The sequence below is a fragment of the Vicugna pacos genome, chromosome 4 (assembly GCF_048564905.1).
Source record: "Vicugna pacos chromosome 4, VicPac4, whole genome shotgun sequence".
Taxonomy (NCBI): Eukaryota; Metazoa; Chordata; class Mammalia; order Artiodactyla; family Camelidae; genus Vicugna; species Vicugna pacos.
Window position 1 is genome coordinate 70,085,400 of NC_132990.1, and position 6,954 is coordinate 70,092,353.

Genomic DNA, 6,954 nt, shown 5'->3' on the forward strand with positions numbered 1-6,954 from the left:
CAGAGGAGCAGTACAGCCCAGGACTGTGGTCTCTTTCCCTTTCCTCTGCCATCATGATTGGGACCAGGGGGAAGGGAGTGGAGCAGGAACGGGTTGAGAGTATGTAAAGCCTGAAGTGACTCACTTTCTGAAGTGTTAAAAACATACATGCTCACAAAACACTATTGTTGGTATTGCTCTTCAATGCCTGGCAAACAGTAGGAGCTCAATAAATTTTTGTAAACTTTTATACTGATGTCTAATGTGCATAAAGTGCACACGTCTGAAATGAACAGCTTGATTACTGTTTTTCAAATGAGGACACCCACGTAACCACCACCCAAATCAAGGTATAGGAACTTTACAGCACCCCGAATTCTCCTTTGGGCCCTCCCTGTCAACCCCTCAATAAGGTAGCTCCTATTCTGACTTCTAGTACTGTGGGTTAGTTTTATCTGGTTTGGATCAATACATTTTTGCTGATTGAATTCAGGATTGCCCAAGTTAACCACATTGCCTGGGGTCAGGCAGCTAGTGGTGGAGAGGCCAGAATTTGAACCAGGTCTGACTGCAGACACCCAGCTCTCAGCCTCAAGCAGATACGGTCCCAGTCATACATCCAAGCCGGAGGGGTTAAAAGCCTCTACTTTTCTACCTGTCAAATAGGTAATAGAATCCGTGCCTCACTAATGACTGTAAGAGAACGCAATAGGGGGCCTGGCCCGAGGACAGCTGCACAGACACACCACGGCTCAGCGACTCCCAGGGACCCCAGACAGGCACACTCTTGAGGCACTAATGGATGGATAGACCCCCAGGCTAAGGTGCTCACCCCCAGACAGCCCCACACAAAGACGCACATACACAGATCTTGCAGACAGATGTAAACAGGCCCAGGCACTCACGAATACATCTAGACACCCAGACCGCCCCACACAGGGAGACCCGCACACAAACCCAGATGTGCTCACATGCAAGCGTTTGCAGGCACCCAGACGCCCCCGCATAGCCCGGCTGTGCCCCTTGCTCAGGCCTGGACAGAGCTGAGGCCGATCTCTATCTCATCCGTCAGCGCTGCCACCCAGATGGAGCAGGCTCTGGAATGATGCCCGGGGGCCCCCCACCCCCTACAAGGGAGCGACTTCAGAAGCAGGGCCTGCTGTTGGGCCAGGGATAGGGGCGCTGTGGAGGAGGCACTGCTCTCCCCAGAGTCAGAGACTGAGAGCAACATACACACACAGCGAGATTCTAAAAGAGAGAGAGACAGAGAGAAGGGAAGAGAGGCAGAGAAAGAGTGGGGCACAGAGACAGACAGGGACAGCGACAAAGATACACACAGAGGCAGAGCTAGAGAGAGGCAACAACAGGGGCAAAGACACAGGGCAGAGAGGCAGACAGATCAACAGTAGACGGAAGGAGAGATGGAAGGAGAGAGAACAGCCACAGAGCAGTGAAGAGGCAGGGAGACAGGGACAGAGATAGGGACCCAGGTTAGGAGCGTCAGAGACACAGGTGGAGAGACGATGAGATGGAGAGAAAGGTGGATGGAGATTGGGAAGATTCGGAGATAGAGGGAGACCCTGGGACAGATTCAGAGGGAGAGAGACCAAGACAGAGAGACCGAGCAAGAGAAACAGATGTGGTCGCTTTGAGGCTGGGGAAGAGAAACACTCAGGGAGGGAGAAGGTGAACCAAAGGGACAACAGAAATAAACAGAGACTGGGAGGCACGTACTCGGTGGGGGAGGGACTGAGGCTGGGCTCAGGCTGCCAGCCCAGCTCTGTCCACTGGCGATGGGAGGGAGGGAGAAAGGGCTGTCACCGTTGCCACTTGAGACTCTAGGGCAGTGTCCCCACCTCCCTGCATGCTGGCTGCAGAGGGGACCAAGGGACCATCAACAAGACTCTTTGGGCTCCAGCCTGCTGTGAATATGAGGGGTCTCCTGGTTCTTGGGCCTATACCCAGACCTGGCATTAGGCAATCGGCAGGGGCTGGGGTCTTGACTGTTACTGTCCCCTATCCTGTCCCATCCTACAAAGTCTCCTTTTCCCCAGAGTGGGGAGGTCTGGAGCAGACGGAAGAGACCTTCCACAAGAATTTTGGCAAGGTAATTAGCCACGCTGAACCTCAGTATCTTAACCTGTAAAATGGGGCCAACGGTATCCACCTTGCAGGGGTATTGTTAGAATTCCACAAGAGAATATATACTTGGAATATTCGTGGTTTGACTAAATAGGAGGGGAGCTCCAGGGGAGGTGTGAGGAGTTGTCTCGAGAAGTTGGGAGAGACTCCAAGGAGATGATATTTGAGTTGGGATCTTGGATGAACCAAAGGAGACTGAGTAGAGAAAGGGAGTAGGTGAGCATTCCTGGCGAGGAAACATCTGGGGCACCAGGCAAAAGGATACAGAGCTCAATCCGGAGTGCGGAGTGATTTAATGTTCCTGGATGGTGGTGCGCTTCAGCTCATGGACAGTCTTGAATACTGAGACTGGAGCTTGGCCCTGGGTCAGAGATGCCTCTGACGCCCCCTGTTCTTTCCTGGCCCAGGATATAACTGAGCAGGCCCCCTTCCCCACCCTGTACTCAGGTTGGGGTCCCACATGGCAGAACGAGCTTCCTGGAGAGGAAGTGTGCATCCTGTGGGCAAGAGTGGACACCTCCAGGCTTTACCTGCTGGGGCACCCGGGAGGGCACTCTGGCCCCTCTGGCTCTTGGGGACTCTAGGAAGGCCAGGAGGCCCTTCATACCTTTCTTTACACCTTTCCCCTCCTCTTTGCCTCCCTTTCTTCTTGGCCCAGGGCTGGGCATTGGGGTCTGGGGATATTGAGATAATTTGGCTCACAGCCTCTCCCTCCAGACCCTGGGGCTCTCTGGGAAACAGACGGGTCAACAGCCGGCCACTGTCGGCATGAGGGAAGCCCAGGGCTTGCGGGAGCCCCAAGGAGGGAGAGTCAGGCTCTGCACGGAGTAAAAGTCCTACTCAACTAGCCATCCTTTCTGCCACGAGGTAGGGAATGTCAGTCTATTTCACAGAGAAGGAGGCCAAGGAGGATTCATTTGCTCCAAATCACACAGCTTATGGGCCACAAAGAGATTTTCATTGCAATTCAAGAAATTCAGCTAGCATGTATCACTCCCTCCACTGTGCCAGGCACTGTAGCTGGGGGCACCGAGACAGTTCCAGCCCATCCTGGGGTCTTGAGGAAGCAGACCAGGTATGAATGCAGCTGGGATTGGAGGTTCGAGAGGCAGAAGGAGCCCAGGAGAGGTTACTAACAGTGATTGATGTTTTGGAAGGCTTGTGGGGTTGGAAGATCAAGCCCCTGACCTAGAAGTGTTCGTGACCACAGGGGGATCAAGGAAGAGGGCAGAAGCGTGTGCTCAGGGTACAGGATTTTTCCACCAGTGAACAGCACCCACGTGGGCAGGAGAGCATCACTGCTGAGTCTTTGGAGATGGAAGCAGCGTCAGAGAGCCTCTAGCCAGACCTGTGCTTCAGAACTAGTTTTCTCGGAACCAGCATCTTTTCTAAAATACCCTCACTGGGGGGGAGCTAGTCAGTGTATCTTATAAAAAGCTTTTCATTATGGAAAATTTCAAACATCTATGAAGTAAACAGAAGCGTATTATGAACCGCCATGTATTCACTGGCTAGGCTCTATAATTATCAACATGCACTCATTCTTGTAACATCTATACCTTCACCCACTCTCCACTCCCAAGTCACTGATAATGATGATGATGATGATAATGATGATGATGATTACCTGTACATTTTTTAAAAGTCTCTCAGGGATTCAGATAGGCATCGTAATTTGGGGACCACCCAGCTGGTCCCTTCATTTTAAGGATGAGCTGTGTAAGCTCAGAGAAGGGAAGGGGCTTAGGGTATCCAGCCAGTAAGCAGCAGAACTGGGTTCATCTTGCTAAAGGGCCCTCACTGAGTGCCATATCCTGTACTGGTCACTGGGGATACCAGTGTATAAGACGGCTCCTGCCCTTATGGAACTCCGAGTCTTGTGGGGGATAGAAATGTCAAACAGCCTCAGAAATAACTGATGATACCTGTGATAAGGCATGGGTGGGACCATATGCACAGGTGAGGGAAAGGACAGCTTCCTAGAGGAAAGTGTCACTGAGAGATCAGATAAGTGAGTGGGAATTAAGTCAGCGAGTGGGAGGGGAAGGTGGAGAAAAAGGAATAACAGCATATGCAAAGGCCCTGAGCCCAGCAGGTCCAAAGCAATCAATGGTAGCTAGTGTGACTGGAGCTCTCAAAGCAAGGGCCAGAATGGTGGGAGTTGGGGTGGGAGACATGGCCATAGGCTTTCTCAGGAAGCTTGCCTGGGTCTTTATTCCAAGAGCATGGGGAAGCTGGGAATGCTGAGTCAGGGCAGCTGGGGACAGAGATGGATGTGAGGAGGCTCTTGAAGTCAGGCAAATGATGGGGCACCTAACTGCATGGTGGCAGAGGAGATGGACTGGCTATAGGAGAGGGAGAGCAAAGAAGGGGCAGAGTCACAACTGGGTGGATGGTGGGGCCCTTGGCTGCAATGGGAAAAGTCATCGGGAAGAGAACAGGGTAAGATGACCAGGGGTTTGGACTTGATGAACTTGTTGGAGGTTGATGCCTTTAAGACAGTAAAGTGCTGGCCCGTCTGGCCTGTCATGGGGCTCTGAGTCACATGAAGAAGGCATGAAAGGGACTTGGGACATTTACCCATTGCTTCTTTTCTTTGAGTTTCCCAGCCCTCCTAAGCAAGTTGGTCCTTAAGCTGGTGCGTGAGATTCAGACCCAAGCTGGTCCCTGTCCAGCTTTCTGGTGCAGTACTTGGGCCCCGCCCATCTCTGGGCTTAATGCCAGCCAAGTGCACCAAACTCATCCAGGCGTTACATGCTGGGTGGGCCCTCTGTCTGGGGGTCCAAACCCTCTTCCTTCAAAAATTCCTGCTCAAATGCCCCCTTCTTTCTGGAGCCTTCCCCACTTAGCCTTCTTCCCTCTTGACCCTGCAGTAACTGCCCCTCTCACCACGCAGGGCTGTAATTGTTCATCTTCATTCACACACACTCTCACCTCCGCCCTGCAGCAGGGCCGCCTGAAGCTGGCCTCTTCCTGCCTAGGTCAGCACTGCCAGCACCGTGCTGGGCACAGACTTCCTGGTGGCATCTCTTTAGTGAGTGAGCAAATTAACGATGAATCTGTAGCTGCATGCTTTGGGACGATTTTACTCTTTTTCCTGCTACTGTAAGTTCTATGACTTAGTGTTTCTGTCCTTATCTTTCTATTACACCCAGCACAGTGCCTGGCAGGTGGTGGGCCCTTAAAAATATTCCCTAAATCCTGGAGAGAACAGATGTCAGCACGGGCCTTCCCTGTGGCCAAGAATCTAGCCCTGAGAGCTGTAGGCCCTAGACTGTCCTGCTGCTTACTGCTCCTGGGATCCTGGGCAAATTACTTAACAACTCTGAGCTTCCAGCATTTTAAATCTGTAAAACGGAGGTAATGGTGACACCTACTTCATTGAGTTTTGTGAACCCTTGATACAGCTCAGAGCACCTGGTATGTGGGATGCTCTGCTCGCAGGAGCTGCTGCCATTTGCTCAATTCAGTCTTTCACTTCAGGCAGCTTTGAGTCTTTGCTCCGTAAGAAGAGGCGACCGAGGGGGCTCCACTGTGGGACGGGCTCAGAATTTCTCAGATCGAGCCTGGGGTGGGGGTGGGCTTCGGGGCGGTTCCGGGCAGAGGGGGTGGCTGCGAGCCCGGAGCTATCCGAGGAGGCCTCCGGGGACTGGGTAGAGGGCGGAAGCCGGAGCCGAGGTCGGATCCGGGCGGGGTGAGGAGCCGCGACATCCTGCGGGGGCGCCCGCCAGGACCTAGCGGAGCTCCCAGGGGAGCCGGCCGGGGCACCGCGGGGACTGGAAGAGGGACGCCGGGTGTGGGGGAGACCGAGCCCCTGCAGGGGCCGGGCGGAGGGCGCCCCCTGGCGGTGCACCGCGGCATTGTCCCGGCGGGGTCTGCGCTGTCGAAATTCCCCGCAGGGAGGTCAGAGGCCTGAGATCTATTCTATTCCGGGCTCTGGACGCTTTCCTCAGCTTCTAATTTGGAGCCCCTAAAGTGTGCCAGGTACTGCGTTAGGCAGAGTCGAGTTTCTGTTGCAGCATGGAAGCACACAGCACAGGGATTGGCACACAGTAGGTCCCCCCCAAATGCCCTTGTTTCCTTCAGGCTCATTCCTGCCGGCCTCTGGGCAGAGGTGCTGGGATGAAGAGGTACAGTTCCAGGCACCCATCTGGGGCTCCTTGAGTGGCTTGCTCTGCCCCTCAGTGGCCTCCCCAAAAGAGCACTGGAGCCCCTCTGTGTGGTATGTGATGGGTGGGTGAGGTGTGGGTGTGCACTGTGGTGTGTATAGGTTGAGGGGAGGTGTGCTTTGATGTCAGGGTATCTGTGTTTGTAGTTATGTTGGTGTGTATGTAAATTTGGGGTGTCTATATCTTTGTAGAGATGTGTGTGTGTCTGTGATCAGGTATCTGTGTGTGTTCAGTGCTGTGTGTCCATGTGTGTCTATGACTAGGACTGTGTATCTGTGATCAAGGGTGTGTGTGTGTGTGTGTCCAGGGGTGTGCATAAGTCTGTGTGTTCACATAGGGGTGAGAGTTCAGGTGTACACGGGTGTTCAAGGTGGTGTTTGCTTGTGTGCTGTAGGTTGGGGGCGGTGTTAGGGCTGAAAGTGATCTGGGCCTGTCTGAGGAGACGGTAGAAAACCCTAACTACATTTCTGCCCAACAGAGGGGCGGCCAGACCCCTGCCCTGTCCCGTCCCCTTACTGCAGCTCCTCAGGACCACTACTTTCCTCTCCCTTCCCTGACCCCTACCTGGCCCTGAGATCAGCTCTCTCTGCCTAACTTTGGAGATGAGGAAACCAGGCCTAGAGCAGGAAAGGACTGGCCCAAGGACTCTTGGCCAGAAAGCAGT